Raw genomic sequence first — 23,861 nt, forward strand, 5'->3', positions numbered from 1 at the left:
ACTGGACTGTGTGCAGTGCTGGTGGAAGGCACCGGGGCGCCCCAGGCGGGGGCGGGAGTGGGCTGCATCGCTTCATGGGAGGGGGGGAGATATGGTAATGCGCTCCACAGGGGGGGAAATGGTGCCGGGTGAGGTGATGCAGCGCATTTCTCCACAGGGGGGGGGGGGGATCGGCGCTCACCTCCCAAGCCTGGCTCACACCTGCTCCACCAGGGGGGGTGGGTGATGCGGCCGCCGCTGCATCGCTCCACAAGGGGGATGGTGCCGGGGTGAGGGGGGGGGAGTTACCGCTCACCTCCATTCAGGGGGGGACCTCCTGCTCCTATCTTCCACCCTCCAGTGGCCGGCACCCTAGGCAAATGCCTAAAGCTGCCTAGTGGTAGCGCCGGCCCTGACTGTATGGCAGGAGCACTTATAATGTAGGAAAAAGTATAAAATACCATATTGAAAATATAGATTTTTTTTTTTTAAATGAGAAAACTTTTCAAGAAGAAATCTTAACATATTTGAATTTGTCATTGTCAGTGCAGTTAGAGGGTGAAGAAACATGTATGAAACCTTGTTTATTACCAGGAGAATAGAGCATGCGGTATATAGATTAACATTTGTGAAGTCATACATATTTAAACAACCAGAAAACTATTTATTTCTTATATAAAAACCATTGTCCTTGAACCTGTAACAATTGTCTAAGGCCGGATGCCAAACCTCAGCTACCCTGGTTCATTCTCCATAGCAGCAGTAGTTTGCCCTGAAGGCCAGTCACCATTCACATCTGCCATTAGAAAAATGTCAGTACTATTTATGCATCTTGTGGACAGGGATGTAATGGGGCTGAATGGGAAAAAGCGGTCTGTACGCTACGTGCTCGCATATCCTATATACATAATTCTAACAGTACCGATTTTGTGGGACGGTACCATTTTTTTGGGACTATCTCGCATCTCACCTGGGGCCGTTAGTATGTCGTGGTGGGGGGGCAGTTGGGAGTCCCCCCTTCTTGATGCATTCACACAGCATCAATACAGAAAGACAGAGGGGCTGGTGGAATGGCCAGCTGCTCACACTGTGGAGAATATGGAGAGTGGCCTCGCGTGAGGGCCACAATTGTAGGTCATGCCCCATGGCAGCTCTGCCTGTGGAAGATGGGACCCAATGGTGGTGGGTGATCCTGAATTATGTATATAATTATGTGGTGTATGTTTTTTTATATATATATATATATATATATATATATATATATATATATATATATATATATATACATATATACAACAACAAAATTCCTGGAATTGCGCTATCGATTGGTGGTCGCCAATGACACTTGGCTCCCTACTAGCAGAGCTTCCTCTACCAAATACTACCACAATAGTGTCAGGCGCCCTATGTTTAGAATGATAATTTCTGTCTTTCCTTAGTTAGTTTTTTTAGAACCATACATATGTTAGCATATAAAACACTGTTTATTAAAACATAGCTTTCTTAAAACCAGATTCTTCTTGACATAGGAGTGTGCTTTGTTTTTACAGGTGAAACCCAACGCGTTTCGTCTTCAAGCAAGACTTCATCAGGGGTAAACATATTTATACAGTAGTCTCTGTTTGGACAGAGATGGTGTTTATTATATAAGTGTCTCCTTTTGACTTTTTTGATATTTCAAGGCTTATAAATGGACCTTATAACGGTGTATTTCACTCCTGTAGAAATGTATTAAAAATAGACCAAACTGATGTTGTCCTTCTTTTCGTCCAATCGGACCAAATGATGGTATACGTAACCCTGTTTAATTGTCTATCTCTGATAAACTTCTCAAATGGACTGTTTGTAGGGTATTTTTTCGTAGTCCAGTCTTTTTATAAAAAGTAGATCTTATTCAACTGACTCCAAGTGCAATAGATTTTTTATATATATACACAGTATGTCCTTAAAAGGACAAGATGACCATAAGAAATGCCTATGGATCTGTATAGGATATAATCGTAGTTCCTGATCTGGTGGTACTTGTGTTCTCCTCAGAGTCCAAAGTGCAAGTGCACTGGAATGTACAGAAAAACACCCAGATCATTGTAATATGTAGGAGGAGCGTTTTTATGTCCACATGATGCGATGTGCATATAGACCTCTGATAACCAGTTAAGGCAGCAAAGAGAGAGATATTTTAAATACAATTTAAATACATTTTATTACTTGCACACATTAGACTTAGATATAGTAGCTAGCACGTTTTTAGTTGTTGCACAACACGTTCATCCAACAGGTTTTGAATTGTTGGTCCTAATTTATATTTTACATTTTATGCACACAGACAAGGCACGTCCAGCAGAAGCCGGCACCAAGCGTCCAGGGTTACCAAGGTAACGGCCGGACGTCACAGTGGGCTGCGCCCTGGGTCCCAGAAGCTGGAGACCGCAGACGCCGGCATGGCCACACTAAGCTACTTAAGGTAAGAGAGCAGACTGCTCGAGTTTATTACACTGCACCTTTGGCACCATTTGCACATAACAGCGCATCCTGACGGAAAGGCACCAAGCCTTGAAACGTTGAAGAGAATGCTGTAATTTATTGCACTTTGAATCCATAAAATCTTTACTACTAAACCCGTGAGTGCCGTTTTTCTCCCCTGGTTCTGGGCTCAGAACAGGGGTTTAAGATTATATATATATATATATATATATATATATATATATATATATATATATACAGTCGATGGCCGCGGCACTGGGGACTTCAAATGAATGAAACAAACAGACAAGCGTTTCTGTAACGTTTCAGCCTTTACTTCAGGCTTTTTTCAAACAGCTTACATTGAAAAAAGCCTGAAGTAAAGGCTGAAACGTTACAGAAACGCTTGTCTGTTTGTTTCATTCATTTGAAGTCCCCAGTGCCGCGGCCATCGACTGTATGTATTTGACCCTGCTTGGGCCTTTACCGAGGGCACGGGGCCCACAAAATGTTTTTCTGGAGCTGAGTGCCGGCAATCTGTATATGATATATATATATATATATATATATATATATATATGTCCAAAAGCGTCCGGCACTCTGTAATACACAGCAACTTGCTTCGGTGCGCATCCAGAGAAGTAATACATGTAAATCCAGCAGGGGGATGTCACTCGAATATAATGATAAACAACAAGAGGCAAAGGTTTGGTCAACGTTTCAGGGGGCTTCCCCTTTTATCAAGACCTGAACAAAGTATGCAAAAATAACATATATATAGAGAGACTTACAATTATGTGCACCCGACACCTTGGCCACGCAGCCCGTGCTTGTCTAATATCAGATTCAAAATGATCGATTGGGTGCCTCCAGATAGAAGAGGTGGTGATAGAGGTCGCACTTTGTTGCAGAGGGAAGCCCTGTGGATTCACACTCTGCAAACAGTGCACCCTAAGGGACTCAATGAGATGCTTTCATATACTGCGTTCTTATGATGACCTTTTCTCCCTTCTCTATCCCTTTTCATTTATTGCACATTACTGTTTCGTTTTTGCATTCATTATGGATTGTCAGTAGTGGTTGCAGCACAGATTGCATAGTGTGTATCTGCAACATGCAGACGCCTCCTACTAGTTGATCGATGCATTGTACAGTGTGTAATCTTATGTCAGCTCTGTGCATTTTGTTTGTATGTCATGTCTTTCTCTCAGCCCACTATGCCTATTGGCCTGTACTGTAAATGCCTGCGTCCACAGGTTACATGTTCCGCTTATATTTTTTTTTTCCATTCATCTTTATTCAAAAATTTATATACGTACAAACAATCAACGTACAACATTAAAACAAGACATGTACATATTTTCACAACAATAAATACATAGCAAAATTTCCCATTTTCTACGTCAACCCATTATGCATAATTATCTCATATTCTTTCTTGGCAACCCTATCTCCCCTCTCCCTTGCTCCCCCTTTTCGGTTCCTAGGTAGTCTACTTTAAATAAGAAAAGGATATACAGAGGAATGAATAAATTAATAAGTAAATAAATAACTAACCTTCCCATTTTGTGCTATCTTTGAAAATCTTACCTAGACTATTTTATTAATATATTATATTTGTACCTTATTTAATAAAAGATTGTTTTGACCTAGACATTTCTGCCCTTAACATTATAAGTGCATATTAGTGTATAAAGTACAGAAGTGATAAGTGATAATATTTTTCTTGTTTCTTATATCCCTTTTTTATTAATGTACTATATATGTACAGTATTTAGTGAAGGAGCGTTTAGACCACAACATTGTGGTTAATTCAATATTTATATGTGCTAATAAAAAATATATCCTTAATTATCCGTGAGAACCCCATATAAACCAATATATACCTCTTAAGTTAAAAGTGTTTGTTGATAATAATATTTTGAGTAGTACCATTTCCCCCATATATCGTAAAATTTATTAATTGACCCTCTTGACAGGTACATGTACTTTTCGTGCTCCATATTGTGGTTTACCTGACCTATCCATACGTGAATACGTGGCCCACTTGTCCCCATCCACGAACGGGCAATCACCACTTTAGCGATAGCACACAAATTTATCGCAAGCTGTCTAACCTCTAATGGCATAGAATTCGTAGGCCATACTCCGAGAATGTACCCCAAGGGTGATAAACATTGACTTGGAACCCCTACTACCATCAAAATTTTTCCCACTCCCTTCCAGAATGCTTGCAACCTTCTGCATTCCCATAGGAGATGCCAGAAGTTGCACCCCAGCTCTTTACATTTTGGACAACTGTTACGGTTATTTTGAGAGAATTTGCTGATCCTCTCCGGCGTTAGGTAGGTTCTATGCAAAATATTCAATTGTATCTGCTGGATTCTAAGTGAATTAGTAGCCAAAACGGGGACCTGTAACGCCGTTCTCCAATTTTCTGTATTTACGCCCGGGATATCAATGGTCCATTTTTCAGCTAATCCACCCAATTCATCACTGTAGGTGTTTTCTAATAGGTATCTATAACATTTTGATAAACGCTTGTTACTGCTCAATTTTTTAATAAATTTTTTAATTGGAGGCTCAATAAGATTAATGACTATATCCCTATTATGCTGAAAGAGAGCACTCCTCAGCTGCAAGTACCTGTAAAACATACTTTTAGGGAGTGAAAATTCATTTTGTAGTTGGGAAAAAGATTTCAGATCATTATTTACATATACCTGACCAATAGAACTAATTCCATATTGCCCCCATATCCTTCCACCCTGTTGTGTATTTAGTATTTTAAGAGGGACAATTGAGAAGAGATATGTATCAGGATCTACTCCCTCGTACTCAGTTATTTTGCATATCCATTTCCATATACTTCTAGCTTGTTTGAGTATCGGGGGGTATCTTTGGTGCCCCTCCTTCAATAGTATTGCCTGTAGTGGCGTATGCCCAGGAACCGTGCTGTGGATAAGCCTTGCGACTTCCCCTGAGTATTCATCTTTCTTAAGCCAAGCTATTAGATGGACCATTTGGGCCGCATAGTAGTACAGTTTAAAATTAGGCATAGCAAATCCCCCACCGGATCTCTCTCTAGTCATAGTAGACATTTTAATTCTGGGTGTTTTATTTCTCCATACGAAAGATGAGATTATATAGTTAATTTTCCTAAAAACCTACACCTTTAAAAGAATAGGGGACTGTGAGAATATATAAAGTAGCTTTGGCAGGATCACCATTTTCACCAGGTTTACCCGTCCGATTATGGTTAACGGGAGTCTCTGCCAGCTTTTACACCTAGTTTTTATTACCTCTATAACGGGGTCAAGATTTTCTTTAGAGTAATCCCGTGAATTTTTGGAAATAATTATCCCCAAATATTTAAATCTCTCAACCCTGGGAAGACCTATGTTGCTATCTATTACGCCTCCCTCATCCAGATTTGTTATCAGTAGATGTGATTTGTTGTAATTTATTGTTAGCCCAGAATATTGCCCAAATTCTTGCATACTCTCTATTACCATTGGTAGCTGGTTTAGATGATCGGACATTCCTACCAAAAGGTCATCCGCATATAGGGAAATAATATTCTGATTCCAACACTCTCTCCTTCCCTCGTTGCATAACATTGCTCTTAATTTACAGGCCATTGGCTCGATGGCAATGGCAAATAACAACGGTGAAAGGGGGCAACCTTGACGGGTGCCCCTAAACAGTGGGAATGATTCAGAGACATAGCCATTAATTGAAATTCTAGCCCTTGGAGACTGATATAGTAAAAAGACCCAATTTATGAACCTAGGACCTAACCCAAATGCCGACAATGCTGATCTTAGATACAGCCACTCCACCGAATCAAAGGCTTTATTCGCGTCAAAAGATGCGATCGCTATGCTTTTTCCAGCGGTGTCAGCTGTCTGGAGATAGGTAAACACTCTACGCAGATTGATAGCTGTGGACGTACCACTCATAAATCCGGTTTGATCCGGGTGGACAATCTTCCCGACCACGCCACCAAGCCTAGTTGCCAAAATCTTGGCGTCAGTCGTGATCAGGGAGATTGGCCTGTACGAATCTACTAGCGAGGGGTCCTTGCCGCTTTTGGGGATGACAGTGATAATAGCCTCTGTCATGGATTTCGCTAATCTCCCCTCAATCTCCATTTCCTGGAAAAACTGCAATAATTTTGGAGCTAGAGTCCCCCCAAACTTCTTATAGAACTCTCCAGGTAGTCTGTCTATCCCCGGGGCTTTGCCCGTCGATAGGGATTCGATCGCAAGCTCGACTTCCTCAATAGTAAGAGGGGCGTCCAATACTTTCTTTTCCTGCTGGGATAGGGAGGGTAAATTGATATTATTTAAGTAATTCGCTATATCCCTGCCCCCAAAATTTAGTTTAGATTTATAAACTTCGCCAAAATGACCCATGAATACCTCAGCAATTTCTGGTGCGGTCGTCCGCAGGTCCCCTGTACCTGAATAAATTTTATTTACCGTATTTGAGGGCTTATCAATTTTAGAAAGATAGGCCATATATTGACCTGCCTTGTCAGTATTTAAATAGCGTTTATGTGAGTTTTTTAATAATCTATGATTATTCATAATTTGTAGATGTTCTACCCACCCTTTTTGTGCCTCTAACCATTCTATTCTTATTGGTTCAGTCTGTTCACATAGGAATCTCTGCTCTAGTTCCATTGTTTTGGCTTCTAATATCAGTGCTTCCTCCCGACATTGCCTTTTAACTTGGGCTATTTTTTTCATCAAGATTCCTCTATAAAAAGCTTTGAAGGAATCCCATACCACTGTTGGGCTCGCTGAATGCATGTTATCCCTGAAAAAACCATCTACCACAACCCCTACTTCTTCTGTATTGCTGATCTGGGCAAGCCACGATGGATGAAGCCTCCAATATCTACAACCCTCTCGGGAATCGGTGTCTATCCGCATCAACACTGGTGAATGATCGGAGATCCCTCGCGCCTTATATTCTATCGAGGTGATATTCCTCAACAGATTTCTTGAGGCAAAGATGACATCGATTCTCGAAAAGGTCCCATGGACAGGAGAATAGCATGAGAATTGCTTTGCGTTTGGGTTTCTCTCTCTCCACACATCCCACCAGTCAACTTCAACCATGAACTCAGCGAACCCTGTTCTTCTATCTGGGAATCCTCTTTTACTATTCCACTTATCAATGCTGGGATTTATTACTGCATTAAAGTCTCCCAAGCAGATAACAACATTGTCAGGACGCATGGCCACAAAGTCAACCGCCTTTCTCAACACCTCATATGTGAAGGGAGGAGGGATGTATACTGCCAAGATACAGTATCTCACTGAGTCGACATTACCATCCAAGAATATAAACCTACCCCACGGATCAATTTCAGAAATGATAAGTTCAAATACTATACTTTTCTTAATCATTATGGAGACTCCTCTGGAAGATGAGGAAAATTGAGAGTGAAACGACCTACCGATCCAAGGTCGTCTCAGTGCCAATGCTCCCTCTCCACTCAGATGAGTCTCCTGGAGACAAATTATATCTGCCGCATAGGCCTTGCATTGTTTAAGTACTAGGGAGCGTTTCACTTTTTCATTTAATCCACGCACGTTCCAAGTCAGAAACACTACCATATCAATACAGATTTAATTTCTATCGGATATTCATGTATTTCAGTTAGGGGTGCCATATATGAGTTTGACTTCCTCCTCTTTTGCTTATTAAATATTCTTGATTGCATTTTATATGTACAGAAATGACACAGACTGACAACACATAACATATACCCCTCCTCCCTCCCCCACCCTGTATAGCCTACCCCTCTAGGCATACCTATTCTGTTACCTCCCTTCCCAATTAACCCCGTATTATCATTCACCTTTTTCTAAGGGCAATTAACTATCGGTCACCATAGGCATGCCTGGCTCTCCGGCATCTCCATTTATAGCTGTTAATCATCACTCCCCCCCCCCCACACCGTTCTCCCCCTTCATGTACCAAGGATATTTATTTATTTAGGCCCGCCTTACTCTCCTACTGTATCATATCTATTGGTATCTGCATTTTCTAATTTTCTTTACATTTAGCATATTGGACTATACAATAAGAAAAAAAAAAAAACGCATGATACCACACAAAGCGCCCTTCAACGCTAATCATACTACACAGCCTTTTGCCTAAATAAAGAATTCATTTAGCTGGTCGCTAATTGTTTTCCACCTGGGTGGATTTTATCAAGCCAGGCCGCAGCATCCCCTGGTGTAAAGAAGAATTTGGTCTCATCACTAGATACAATTCTGAATTTTGAGGGGTACATCATAGAGTACTTGATACCCAGTTCTCTGAGTCTCGCCTTGATATCTCTGTATCTGGCTCTCTCCTTCTGTACCTCGTAGGGGAGGTCGGGGAAAGCAGAATTTTTTTTGCAGTTGTAGCATAAGTCCCCCATGCTTCTTGCTATTCTCAAAATATTGTCCCGGTCTCTAAAATGCAATACTTTCACAATTAGGGTACGTGGAGGACCACCGGGGATCGATGCTCTAGTTGGAACCCGATGTGCCCTTTCTATTGAGAAAAAGGGTGATAGCGCATCTTTCCCCAGGCTTTGTTTCAGCCATTCTTCAATAAATTTTTCTGGCGAGCTCCCTTCCACCCTTTCTTCAAAGCCTATGAAGCGGATGTTGTTCCGACGCATTCGCCCTTCCATGTCGGATAGTTTATTTTGCATTTCTACCAGTTTACCTGACATGGACTTAACCTGGGTTTGAATAGGGCCCAAATTATCCTCCAAATCTGATACTCGGGTTTCTACCTCCGTCACTCTCACACGGATTTTCTGGGCATCATCTCGGATTAGCATGATATCCGATTGCACTTTGTTTATCTGCTCAGATAGGCGGGATTCGCTGGAATTTACTGCATCCAATATTTGCTGTAAAGTAGCCTCTTTTTGAGGTGGGCCACTACTACTTTTAGTTGGAGTATTTTGCGGAGTACTATCCCGGGAGCTGCTAGCAACCTGCGTCTGTGAACGAGCATATTTTTCCAGCCTTGTGGCAGCTGAAGTCTGGCCCGTTTTCCCCATTTTAATAGATTTATTCAAATTTATTCAGATCCAGAGCAAGTAAATCAGTTCAGGTACCCAGCCTAGTAACCACCTGATGGAGCCAATATTCAGTTGCAGTCTTACTCCACAGTCTTTATGTATACTGCTCTTCACCACACATACCTCTATTTATAATTAATTCATTCGACCCTGCCCCCAGGGCTGCACTGGGCCAGATATGTTTTGACAATAGTATTTACAGTCTTTTATGAACGCAAATGTCTACATACTGATTCACCAGTTCACAATAGAGTATGTGTGGACTTACCAAAAAGTGGCGCTGTTACTTCTGTTCCACCAGACTGGTACCTTGTATCACAATTTCCAGCAGGACTACTTCTTCCACTCCTCTGGTATAGGCAGCTGCGATGGATCCTGAGGACTTATGGGGACGAGCCTGTTTCAACAGCTGCACCCCAGAAACTTCGAGGGAAGCTCGACAGCAATGGCGTTTCTCTGACTTTTTACCGCTGGCTGGTTGCCCGTATCTATTCAGCCACGGAGAGACAGTCCCCACCACACACTGTGCCTGGTCCGTCCGGCTCTCTCCTTCTTCCAGCCAGCATGAGTCACCCAGCTCGGGATGTCGCAGGTGGAAGACGTCACCCCGACTGGCTATACACCCGGCGGGTAGTACAAACGCTCACCGTCCAGCCACTTTCTCTGCAGCGGCAGCCAGCACAGGGTACCCCCGCCACACGCTGTACCCGGTCCGTCCGGCTATCTCCTTCTCCCGGCCAGCATGCGTCACACAGCTCGGGACGTCGCAGATGGATGACGTCACCCCGGCTGGCTGTACAGACGCTCCCAGTCCGGACACTTTCTCTACAGCGGCAGCCGGCACAGACTACTCCACGGGCTCACTCCAGACTGGATCCACAGGGCGCAACAGGTACCGCTTTTCAATGGGTAAACTCAGCGGGCTTTCTAATCACAATCTAGCCATCAAGGAGGGAGTCAGCATAAGGGGGTTAGCCGCTGGAGCATGAGACGCCGGAGAGCTCAGTCATCCTCCATTACACACACGCCGTCGTGACCCCGCCCCCGTCATGTTCCGCTTATATTTAACACGATTGTTTGTATTTCACAGATGCAGTTCAGCTCCCCTGTACACCTGGTCCCCCGACGGAGTCCGGCCACCAGCACTAAGCACTGACAGCCCTATGGACAATCTCCAGCGGGTAGGCGGCTACAGGAGTACGTACAACACATGGTTACCATGGAGTTGATCTAGCATCATGGTGGAGCCACGCCCCCGGGGGTGACCGGCGGTCAGCGCGGACGCGCATGAGTGACGTCACCGGACCCCAGACGGGCTGCGTGGCCAAGGTGTCGGGTGCACATAATTGTAAGTCTCTCTATATATATGTTATTTTTGCATACTTTGTTCAGGTCTTGATAAAAGGGGAAGCCCCCTGAAACGTTGACCAAACCTTTGCCTCTTGTTGTTTATCATTATATCGAGTGACATCCCCCTGCTGGATTTACATGTATTACTTCTCTGGATGCGCACCGAAGCAAGTTGCTGTGTATTACAGAGTGCCGGACGCTTTTGGACATATACATTAAGGTGTACATACACCATTGTCAAGGCACCTATTTGTGGATATCCCTATTTTCTGTACAAGACTGTCTTTTTCTGCACCGTTTTTGTGCTGATTGTTTTTAAATCACTTACAGCCCATCTATTCTTATAGACAGGGCCACCAGGAATGTCGACTGTGGATGACTCTTTAGGCTTTCCCAATATTGTGTTACCCGTTGGTGAGGTATTAACACATACCGACAGTGAAGCAGAAGGTATTCTGTTTTCAGACAATTTAAAAACTACAGCTGGAGAAGACTCGCTACAACAATTGTCAGCACAACTGATACGTTTGAAAAAACGTGAAACTGACTTTTTTCTGCACGGAGTTTCACTCTCCGATTATTTTCGTGAGAAAAAAATTCCCCGGGGGTTCCGGATACGGAACATCCCGACGATAAGTCGCTATAACTCAGACTTTTGTCGTAAGTGGGCAGCAGTTCTCAACCGCTGCTCCTTTGACCTTATACTCCTGGTCATTGAGGAGTCACGTAGGGAACTGAATATAACTGTTGAAAAAATCAAGCAATTTGAAAAAGATCATATCAACAAACTGACAAACGACACCACCCAAGATTGGCTGGCCAACATCTCTAAACAGATTGATAAATATAAAACGGACCTGGTACAGTTCAAGAAATCCAAATTTGACACGGTTAACCGTGATTATCTTGAACAGAAGGTGTACAGTTGGGCTTATACCAGAGGCCAACCAAGGGATCGCAGACCGAAGTTCAGACGCCAACGCCGCTTCCCCCTGGACACTGAGATCTCCAGTGGTGCAGCATCCTCCAGTGAAGCAGAATGTGCCCCCCAAACCAACTCTCAGCGCCCCCCTTTAGGGGTGGCTACACGAGCCACTCTGGACCTCCGACACGAGCCTGCACCAGGCGCGGAGGTCAGTGGGCAAGGGAGGCGAAGAAATCGACAGAAAGTGAGGATGTAGTCTTCAATCTGTCGTCGCGAGTGTTGTCAACAGAGGAACGCAAGGTACTGAACTTAGGTTTGTCTTTTGTGCCCACATACCATGCCAACAGTTTTCAGGATAAGATTGATCTTTTCAAATTCGATAGACGTATGAAACTCCGTGAACACTTTGGGAAAAATGCATCTTCCACTACTCAGGCACCAGCAGTAAGAAAAAAATCCACGTTTACTCCTTCCACAGGTAATAGAAACATTAGATGTTTCACAGAACATATGAATCTGGCCATTGTGAACAATGACCAGCACCAGCATTCCACGACTAACAACTTATCCACCTCTGAACGCCAAGCACTGAAAAATTTGGGAACATATAAGGACATCATTATACGCCCTTCTGATAAGGGCGGAGGAATTGTTGTGCAAGACCTGGGAACGTACATAGCAGAGATTAATCGACAGCTGTCTGATGACACAGTCTACAGAAAATTACCCAAAGACCCTACTGACACCTTCAAAAGGGAACTGGATGCGATTCTGGGAGACGCAGTCAATAACCAGCTGATGACAAGCACGGTTCGTGATGCTTTACAAAAGGAATATCCTAAAATCCCGGCATTGTATACGATTCCGAAAATGCATAAGGACCCTGTAAGACCCCCTGGAAGGCCCATTATAGCCGCTAGGGATTCCTTATATTATGACATTTAAAAATATTTGGATCACTTCCTGCAGCCTCTGATCCAGGTACACCCTAGATTTCTGAAAGACACCACGGCATTCCTTCTTAAATTACAATCCTGGTCCTCTGCACAAGAAAGGGTCCTGCTTTGCACTATAGACGTATCCAGCTTATATACGAGCATCCCGCAAGCTGCAGGGATACAAGCCATTAGACGTTTCCTTTCAAATAACATCAATTATAATGGTCCTGATATGTCAGTGTTTATGCAACTCTTAGAGTTGACACTCACTAGAAATTACTTTCTTTTCAACGGTGAGATCTTTATTCAGAACGCGGGGTGTGCGATGGGATCATGCGTCGCTCCAAGCTTCGCGAATATTTATATGTTCGAAGTGGAGAATGAATTCTTTTTTATTGACCCATCTGTATCCTCTCTAATTGGGGGATATACGAGATATATAGACGATATCTTTCTACTATGGAAGGGGTCACAAGTGGCGTTTGAAACGCTTATTGAAAATATCAATAAGTTGGATTGTCCGAGCAAATTGACACATGAATGCAGTTACGACACAGTACACTACCTGGACGTAAGAATCACCCAAGACCACAGAGGAAACCTTTCTAGCTCCATGTTTTACAAGATTACCGACAGGAATACATTGTTACAAGGATCCAGTCACCATCCAGAGTCCCTTAAGAAGTCCCTACCATATTCACAATTCCTGCGGGTGAGGCGGATTTGCAGCGATCCAAAAGATACAGACATACAAATGGAAGGCATGCTCTTAAAATTCCTCAAAAGAGGATATAACTACAAATCGCTGGTGGAAGCTAAGTCTAAAGCCTTAGCGATGTCAAGACAGGAAGCACTTTTGGGAAAACAAATAAAAGCTCCCAAAGATTCCATAGTATGGACTCAAGAGTTCACCACCTCAAGTACTAAATTGATGCGTAGAGCCAAAGCGATATGGCCTATTGTTGCACAGGATCCCTCACTGCCGTCCCTCAAAGAGACCCTGTGGATTCACACTCTGCAAACAGTGCACCCTAAGGGACTCAATGAGATGCTTTCATATACTGCGTTCTTATGATGACCTTTTCTCCCTTCTCTATCCCTTTTCATTTATTGCACATTACTGTTTCGTTTTTGCATTCATTATGGATTGTCAGTAGTGGTTGGAGCACAGATTGCATAGTGTGTATCTGCAACATGCAGACGCCTCCTACTAGTTGATCGATGCATTGTACAGTGTGTAATCTTATGTCAGCTCTGTGCATTTTGTTTGTATGTCATGTCTTTCTCTCAGCCCACTATGCCTATTGGCCTGTACTGTAAATGCCTGCGTCCACAGGTTACATGTTCCGTTTATATTTAACACGATTGTTTGTATTTCACAGATGCAGTTCAGCTCCCCTGTACACCTGGTCCCCCGACGGAGTCCGGCCGCCAGCACTAAGCACTGACAGCCCTATGGACAATCTCCAGCGGGTAGGCGGCTACAGGAGTACGTACAACACATGGTTACCATGGAGTTGATCTAGCATCATGGTGTAGCCACGCCCCCGGGGGTGACCGGCGGTCAGCGCGGACGCGCATGAGTGACGTCACCGGACCCCAGACGGGCTGCGTGGCCAAGGTGTCGGGTGCACATAATTGTAAGTCTCTCTATATATATGTTATTTTTGCATACTTTGTTCAGGTCTTGATAAAAGGGGAAGCCCCCTGAAACGTTGACCAAACCTTTGCCTCTTGTTGTTTATCATTAAATTCGAGTGACATCCCCCTGCTGGATTTATATATATATATATACATATCTCTCTCTCTATATATATATATATACTATATATATTTACTGTCAAAACTTTCTCTAGAGTGATAAAACATGATACCAAGAAGATAGTACAACAACAATCTATTACATTCCCTAATTTAACACCATTGGAAAGAAACGCCTTGAAACAGCTATCTACAAATGAGAATTTAATTATACGCCCAGCCGATAAAGGTGGGGCGATAGTCCTACAAGATTTGCAGGACTACAAGAATGAAATTTATCGGCAATTGTCCGATGACAAAACGTATAAGATGCTACAAGGTGACCCGACCATGGCTTTTAAAAAAGAGTTAATGCAATTACTGCTTCAATACAGAGATATGAAGATCATATCTAATGAGTTATTTGATGTATTGATACCTGAATATCCTATCACCCCATTGATGTACACTTTACCTAAAGTCCATAAGGGGATAGTCCCACCCCCAGGACGCCCCATAATATCTGCTAGAGGATCCCTGTCACAACCATCTTCAGTGTACCTTGACTCAGTACTACAGCCGCTTATCCAGAAACATGAACATTTCCTTCTGGATACTACCATGTTCCTGAACAAGCTTGGTGCAGTGGGCACACTACCACCAGGTGCGTGGATGGTGTGTCTTGATGTATCAAGCTTGTATACAATCATACCCCACCATTCCGGTATGCTTGCAGTGAAACGGCTTTTTTAAGCTGAGGGTACTTTTTCTGAGGGATACATTGAATTCTTTATGGACTTATTGTCATTTATACTTACTAAAAATTACTTTTTATTTGATGGTAGATTTTATCTACAACTCCTCGGGTGTGCTATGGGGTCTTCTGTGGCTCCGAGCTACGCTAATTGTTACATGTTCATGGTGGAAGATGACATATTTTTTTCTGATGTTTCTATCAGTACCCAGATCCAATTTTTTTCACGCTTTATTGACGACCTGTTCGTCATATGGACTGGGGATGCAGATGTTTTTAGAAATCTGATTGATACCCATAATTCTTCTAACAGTCCGGTGAAATTCACCATGAACATGGACCAATTTTCTACAAATTTTTTGGATGTAGCCATCAAATGTGTAAATTCTGTCATACAGACTACTGTGTACATCAAATCAACCGATAGGAATTCTTTTTTACATAGATCTAGTTGTCATCCTGAAAAATTGAAGCTTGGTCTCCCCTTCTCTCAAATGATCAGGACATGTAGAATTAATGATAATATTGTTAATGCAACTAAACAGGTGGATGATCTGATAGTTAAATTTCAAGATCGGGGATATGATAAAAAATCCCTTATGAAAAATAGAGATAAAGCACTTTCTAGACCCCGCCAGGACCTTCTAACTAAACGCATTAAAGAACCCTTGACCAATAAAATGCCATATGTTAGCAGATTTAACTCAGCATCCAATAATATTACTAATGTAGTTAAAAGAAACTGGCCATTAATTACTAGTGACCCAGCACTACATTTGAGTGAATACAACATCATGCCCTGCTATAAAAGAAATAAAAACTTAAGAGATCATTTGGTCAAAGCGGATGTGACAGGCCTAGGCAAAATTAGAAAAGAACACTTCTTATCACAACCGAAGATGGGCTGTATTAGATGTGCTTGCGCCACATGTAAATACATGATACCTGGCGACTCTTTTTATCACCCGCATTCGGGTAAATTATATAAAATCAGCCTGGATTGTAATTCTACTCATGTTGTTTATCAAAGGTTGTTTACCACAGGTCTGCCATACGTGCTGCCATTGAGACTGGCACAAGTGAGCAACCTGTGGCTCGCCATTTCGCAGAGAAAAAACATGCCATCTCCTGTATTAAATACAGAATGGTTGACCATATCCCACCCATGAGAAGGGGTGGTGATAGAAATTTAGCATTAATTCGCAAGGAAAACTTTTGGATACATCATTTGGATGTTATTAGCCCTAAAGGGTTAAATGAAAATATTTCTCTGTCGTGTTTTTTATAAAGAACATATTGCATTGCATCCAGATGTACTTTAAAGCTATACTGGTCTCTAATATATATGGTTATATTGTGTTGTACTGTACTATGTCTATAATAATACGTATAATATTCTGTTTTTTCCTGTTCTTCCCTCTAGTGCTACATTTGTGCATTGCTTTGCATGGTGATGGTGCCTCTATACACTTTTGTCTCTAGCGCCTGTGAGCGCGATGACGTCACACGTTCATCGTCGAACCCTGACGTGAAGCCCCGCCCCTTGACGTAGTGGCCGGAGGCGGAGGCGGGTTCCGGCGTCTGTTTGCACATGGGTGATTCTCCTTATTTAAGGTGAGCGATTTTAATGTTTATACTTATCCTGAAGACGCTAATAAAGTTAGCGAAACGTTGATGATGCAAGTACAGACTCCAGTTTGATTATTTGATGTGACGTGAGTGCCGCTATCCTGCACCCCCTATATATATATATATATAGATATATAGATAGATATATATATGTCACGGCCGCTGTTAGGACGCGCCGCTCACCTGTTCATCTCCGGCGGCAGGGCCTGCGGGCCATCCGTCTGGGTGCAGGACGGGGAGCGCGGCGTCTAGGTCTTCCGGCCGCGACCATCTTCCTGGGGCCTGCAGCACGCGCATCCAGCATGAGAGCCAGCCAAGGTTGTTTGTCTCCAGTCCGGGCGCCGCCATGTTGTTGTAGCCAGCCAATGGTTCAGAGCCCCAGTTCAACTCCTCCAATCAAGATCTATCCTGGGGGATAAAGCAGAGCCCTCTGGGGCATACAAGCGCCAGTGCTTTGTTGTCAATCCCTTGGGAGGAAGCTTCAGCCTGTGCTCCTGTCCTTGCTCTGTGAGATCCCTGATTCCTGTCTTCGTTACCTGCAGTTCAACACCTGATACCTGGATACCTGCATTTGCATTCTGCTCCCAGCCCTTACAGCTTTACATCTGTTTCCTGGACTTTGCAAATTGCACTCTGCCTCCAGCCCTTTCAGGTTTTGCTACAGTCTCCAGAATCTCCACTCCTGCTGTCGACCAGCTGCACCTGTTGCCAGCCCTGCGTGTCTGTTGACACATCCCCACTCCTGCTGTCGACCAGCTGCACCTGTTGCCAGCCCTGCGTGTCTGTTGACACATCTCCACTCCTGCTGTGGTCCAGCTGCACCTGCTGCCAGCCCTGCGTGCCTGTTGACACATCTCCACTCCTGCTGTCGACCAGCTGCACCTGCTGCCAGCCCTGCGTGCCTGTTGACACATCTCCACTCCTGCTGTCGACCAGCTGCACCTGCTGCCAGCCCTGCGTGTCTGTTGACACATCTCCACTCCTGCTGTCGACCAGCTGCACCTGCTGCCAGCCCTGCGTGTCTGTTGACACATCTCCACTCCTGCTGTCGACCAGCTGCACCTGTTGCCAGCCCTGCGTGTCTGTTGACACATCTCCACTCCTGCTGTCGACCAGCTGCACCTGCTGCCAGCCCTGCGTGTCTGTTGACACATCTCCACTCCTGCTGTCGACCAGCTGCACCTGTTGCCAGCCCTGCGTGTCTGTTGACACATCTCCACTCCTGCTGTGGTCCAGCTGCACCTGCTGCCAGCCCTGCGTGCCTGTTGACACATCTGCACTCCTGTTGTCGACTAGCTGCACCTGCTGCCAGCACCCCGGGCCTGTTGACTCATCTTCACTCCTGTTGTCGTCCAGATACACCTACTGCCAGTCCTCCGTGCCTGCTGACGCTTCACCATCCTGCTGTCTGCATCCGCACCTACTGCCAGTCCTCCGTGTCTGCTGACGCTTCACCATCCTGCTGTCTGCATCCGCACCTACTGCCAGTCTCCCGTGCCTGCTGACGCTTCACCATCCTGTTGTCTGCATCCGCACCTACTGCCAGTCTTCCGTGCCTGCTGACGCTTCTCCACCCTGCTGTCAGCACCCGCAGCCAGTCACCAGTTTCCCCAGTAAGCCAACAGAGACTCTGGGACTAGTCCCATCATTCTGGACTTTCAGTTGTTACCCAGGTATTCCACTGGGTTCTTCGGCCTGCAGTTTCATTTATGGTCTTGCCTCCTCATGTTGGTGCTACAATAAAGAGTTATATCAAACCTGCTGTTCTCCAGTCTCCTTCAAGTCGCAAACACTCAACCTCCAGGCCTCAGACAGATCCACAAGGTACCCCTAGCATGACAGTAAGCACTGGCCCAATGGATCCGTCCGCCAGCCAGGGGTTCTTTCAAAATGTGGTCGCTCGACTGCGAGCACTGGAGGAATCCCAGCAGCAAGTTACTCAAGCGCTCCAAGGCATTTCTCAAGGGCAAGCCTCAAATCCTTCTCCACAGACTGTCTCCCCTTCTCTACGATTGTCTACCCCTTCTAAATATAATGGTACCCCTCGTACCTGCCGGGGGTTTATCAATCAATGTGAAGTGCATTTTTCCCTGCAACCAATGAACTTTCCTTCTGATCGTGTTAAAGTGGCTTTTATTGTCTCCTTATTGTCGGATTCTGCATTGGACTGGGTCTCCCCACTCTGGGAAAGAAATGATCCTTTACTCTCCAAGTACTCTGACTTTATTTCTCAATTCAGAAAAATTTTTGACGAACCTGGACGAGTATCCTCTGCCGCTTCAGAAATCCTGCGGATTCGTCAGGGCTCCCGCTCCGTTTCTCAATATGTTATCCACTTTCAAACTGTGGCATCTGAACTGAAATGGAATGAGGAAGCTCTAATTTCCACTTTCTTGGCAGGGTTATCAGAACGCATGAAGGACGAATTAGCCACCCGAGATCTTCCCACCACGCTGGGTGAGGTCATATCGCTCTGCAATAGGTTGGACCTTCGTTTTCGAGAGCGTCAGCTAGAGAGATCTCGGCAAGAGCGAGGCAAGTCTATCCCCGTTTCTCCTCGCCCAGGTCCTCCTCCTCTTCCAAATTCTTCTGATGAGCCTATGCAGATCAACCATACTCGCCTAACTCCCGAAGAGCGCCAGAGAAGACGGCGACAGAATCTATGCCTGTATTGTGGGGAATCAGGTCATCTGTTAGCCAAATGTACCCGTCGTCCGTTAAACTCCCGGTCCTAGTTGGTTGTGGAGAGGCCAATCTAGGACGAGTAGAAACTTCTCCAATCAAGTCCGACTCTTTGCTATCCATACAGATTGTGTTACCCAACGGTTCACTCGCAGTATCTGCTTTACTGGACTCTGGGGCAGCCGCCAACTTTATTTCAGCCCAGTTTGTGTCCTATCATGGTTTGGACTCTCAAGAACTTTCGCAGCCACTCCAGTTATCTGCCGTAGATGGGAGTCTTATTCCTCAAGCCTCCATCACTCATCGGACTCTGCCCATCAAGATTCAGGTTGGGGCGTTGCATCAGGAAGAATTATCTTTTTTCATTATTCCTAAAGCGAACCACCCTGTAGTATTGGGGTTTCCGTGGCTCCAGCAACATTCTCCGAACATTAATTGGGGTTCTATGGAGGTTCTGTCCTGGGGTACGAACTGCCTTCATACCTGTCTTCCCGGATTAGTGCGTATCCAGTCCACCTCGCCTACATCTCCTGATCTTCTTCCTCAAGCCTATCAAGCCTTCTCCGACGTCTTCTGTAAAGGTTCAGCCGACAAATTACCTCCGCATCGGCGCTGGGACTGTCCCATCGACCTTATTCCAGGTAAAATGCCTCCAAAGGGCCGAACCTATCCACTCTCTCTTCCAGAGACGGAAGCCATGTCCCAGTATATTAAAGAGAACCTATTAAAAGGCTTCATTCGGCCTTCTACGTCTCCAGCAGGAGCCGGATTCTTTTTCGTTAAAAAGAAAGATGGAGGTCTGAGGCCCTGTATTGATTATAGAGGACTGAATAACATCACAGTCAAAAACAAGTACCCATTACCCTTGGTGACTGAGTTGTTTGACCGAATCAAAGGGGCTAAAGTCTTCACCAAATTGGATCTCAGAGGAGCTTATAACCTTATCCGTATCTGAGCAGGCGATGAGTGGAAAACAGCTTTTAATACTAGAGACGGTCACTACGAGTACCTTGTTATGCCGTTTGGTCTCAGCAATGCTCCAGCAGTATTCCAAGAATTCATGAATGAATTATTCCGTGATTTACTGTATTATTCCGTGGTTGTTTATCTCGATGACATTCTTATTTTTTCTCAGAATATTCCGGAACACCGTCAGCATGTGAAAGAAGTGTTACAGCGATTGCGATCCAACCAGCTATACTGCAAACTGGAGAAATGTGAGTTTGAGAGATCTTCAGTTCCCTTCCTTGGTTACATCATCTCGGGTACCGGATTAAGCATGGATCCTTCTAAAGTGCAAGCAGTCCTTGATTGGCCACAACCTCATACCCTAAAAGCTGTTCAACGCTTCATTGGATTTTCCAATTATTATAGGAAATTCATCAAAAATTTTTCTTCCATCATTTGTCCCATCACGGCTTTGACTCACAAAGGAGCCAATCCTGCCAAGTGGTCTCCCGAAGCGGTGGCAGCGTTTCAGCAACTAAAAAGTGTATTCACTTCAGCTCCAATTCTTCTGCAGCCCGATTGTTCTCGCCCGTTTATTCTGGAGGTAGATGCCTCTTCTGTTGGGGTTGGAGCTGTACTTTCACAGAAGTCTGAGGACGGTCACCTACACCCATGTGGGTTCTTCTCCAGGAAGTTTCTGCCAGCCGAGATGAACTACCCCATTGGTGAACAAGAATTACTAGCCATTAAATTGGCCTTTGAAGAATGGCGGTACCTGTTGGAAGGGGCTAAGTTTCCTATATCCGTCATTACAGATCATAAGAACTTGTTGTATTTGCAGAACGCCCAGTGTCTGAACCCCAGACTAGCCCGATGGGCCTTATTCTTTACAAGATTCGAGTTTGTTTTATCTTTCCGTCCTGGGTCTCAAAATGGCAAAGCGGATGCACTCTCCAGATCTTTCACATCCTCTACTGAAGATCGTACCATAAGCCCAGTTCTAAGCCCTACAGTGTTTGCTAAGACTGCTGTAGTATCCATTCCTAGAGGAAAGACTTTTGTTGATACTGGACTCAGATCATCTTTGCTACAGTGGGCACACTCCTCTCGTTTTTCTGGTCACTGTGGTGTAAAGAAAACTTTATAATTCATTAAAAGAGTGTACTGGTGGCCGTCCATGAGGAAAGATGTCACTGACTTCATAGCATCCTGTACCCAGTGTTCTCGTCACAAGTCTTCTCGTCAAGCACCAGCTGGTCTTCTCCAACCATTGTCTATACCTAAATCACCCTGGTCACACATATCGATGGACTTTGTCACCGATCTGCCTCTTTCACAAGGGTTCAACACGATCTGGGTCGTCATTGACCGTTTTTCCAAGATGGCTCATTTCGTTCCACTAAAAGGCCTTCCGTCTGCTCCTATATTAGCTCAAATATTCATAGCTGAAATATTCCGTCTACATGGTCTTCCGAGAGAAATTGTATCTGACAGAGGGGTACAATTTGTATCAAAGTTTTGGAGAGCGTTGTGTAGTGCTTTACAGGTAAAGCTGAACTTTTCCTCATCCTATCATCCGCAATCCAATGGCCAAACAGAAAGAGTAAATCAAGATTTGGAGGCCTTTTTACGTCTGTATCTGTCCTCCTCGCAAGACAATTGGAAGGAGCTTCTGCCTTGGGCCGAATTTGCACATAACAACTCTTATCATTCCTCCACCGAAAAGACTCCCTTCTTCATTGTCTATGGTCGTAACCCACGTGTTCCAGAATTCCAAAATCTTCCTGTTTTTGACATACCAGCAGTTAACTCGTCTGTCCGGTTTTTCTCAAACATCTGGAGGAATGTTCATGTTTCATTAGAGAAAGCCTCCCAACGTTACAAGAAATTCTCTGATCGGCACAGACGGGCAGCTCCGAAACTCAAGGTAGGAGACAGAGTTTGGCTCTCCACCAAAAATATTAGACTCAAAGTCCCGTCTATGAAGTTTGCACCTCGATTCATTGGGCCATATACAGTAACTACTGTGATCTCGCCTTTGGCTTATAAGTTACAGTTGCCTCGTTCTTTGAAAATTTCAAATACATTCCACATCTCGTTATTAAGACCATTGATATTAAATCGATTCCAGAATAAAGTACCCAAGTCTCCTCAGCCTCAGGCTCATCATGATGTTGCTTTTGAAATTAAAAAAATTGTGGACTCAAGAGTTCGTTCAGGGCAAGTCCAATATCTGGTAGACTGGAAAGGCTTCGGTCCAGAGGAACGATCCTGGGTGGATGCTGCTCGCGTCAATGCTCCCACTTTGGTCCGTAAGTTTCATCAACAATATCCAAGAAAACCATGGAAGTGTCCAGAGTCCACTTCAAAAGGGGGGGGTGCTGTCACGGCCGCTGTTAGGACGCGCCGCTCACCTGTTCATCTCCGGCGGCAGGGCCTGCGGGCCATCCGTCTGGGTGCAGGACGGGGAGCGCGGCGTCTAGGTCTTCCGGCCGCGACCATCTTCCTGGGGCCTGCAGCACGCGCATCCAGCATGAGAGCCAGCCAAGGTTGTTTGTCTCCAGTCCGGGCGCCGCCATGTTGTTGTAGCCAGCCAATGGTTCAGAGCCCCAGTTCAACTCCTCCAATCAAGATCTATCCTGGGGGATAAAGCAGAGCCCTCTGGGGCATACAAGCACCAGTGCTTTGTTGTCAATCCCTTGGGAGGAAGCTTCAGCCTGTGCTCCTGTCCTTACTCTGTGAGATCCCTGATTCCTGTCTTCGTTACCTGCAGTTCAACACCTGATACCTGGATACCTGCATTTGCATTCTGCTCCCAGCCCTTACAGCTTTACATCTGTTTCCTGGACTTTGCAAATTGCACTCTGCCTCCAGCCCTTTCAGGTTTTGCTACAGTCTCCAGAATCTCCACTCCTGCTGTCGACCAGCTGCACCTGTTGCCAGCCCTGCGTGTCTGTTGACACATCCCCACTCCTGCTGTGGTCCAGCTGCACCTGCTGCCAGCCCTGCGTGCCTGTTGACACATCTCCACTCCTGCTGTCGACCAGCTGCACCTGCTGCCAGCCCTGCGTGCCTGTTGACACATCTCCACTCCTGCTGTCGACCAGCTGCACCTGCTGCCAGCCCTGCGTGTCTGTTGACACATCTCCACTCCTGCTGTCGACCAGCTGCACCTGCTGCCAGCCCTGCGTGTCTGTTGACACATCTCCACTCCTGCTGTCGACCAGCTGCACCTGTTGCCAGCCCTGCGTGTCTGTTGACACATCTCCACTCCTGCTGTCGACCAGCTGCACCTGCTGCCAGCCCTGCGTGTCTGTTGACACATCTCCACTCCTGCTGTCGACCAGCTGC

General features: G+C 45.0%; 1 long non-coding RNA gene across 1 annotated transcript in view; it reads left to right on the forward strand.

Annotated features, from left to right (window-relative positions):
• Positions 1-1,434: 1,434 nt before the first annotated feature.
• LOC146079778 (uncharacterized) overlaps positions 1,435-23,861 on the forward strand; it is a 143,601-nt gene continuing 121,174 nt past the window's right edge. Inside the window, exons 1-2 of the long non-coding RNA XR_014474748.1 lie at positions 1,435-1,573; positions 2,306-2,443. This is a non-coding gene — a long non-coding RNA (uncharacterized LOC146079778). The remainder of the gene's footprint in view (positions 1,574-2,305; positions 2,444-23,861) is intronic.

This window comes from Crinia signifera, chromosome 5 (genome assembly GCF_055691185.1).
Source record: "Crinia signifera chromosome 5, ASM5569118v1, whole genome shotgun sequence".
NCBI lineage: Eukaryota > Metazoa > Chordata > Amphibia > Anura > Myobatrachidae > Crinia > Crinia signifera.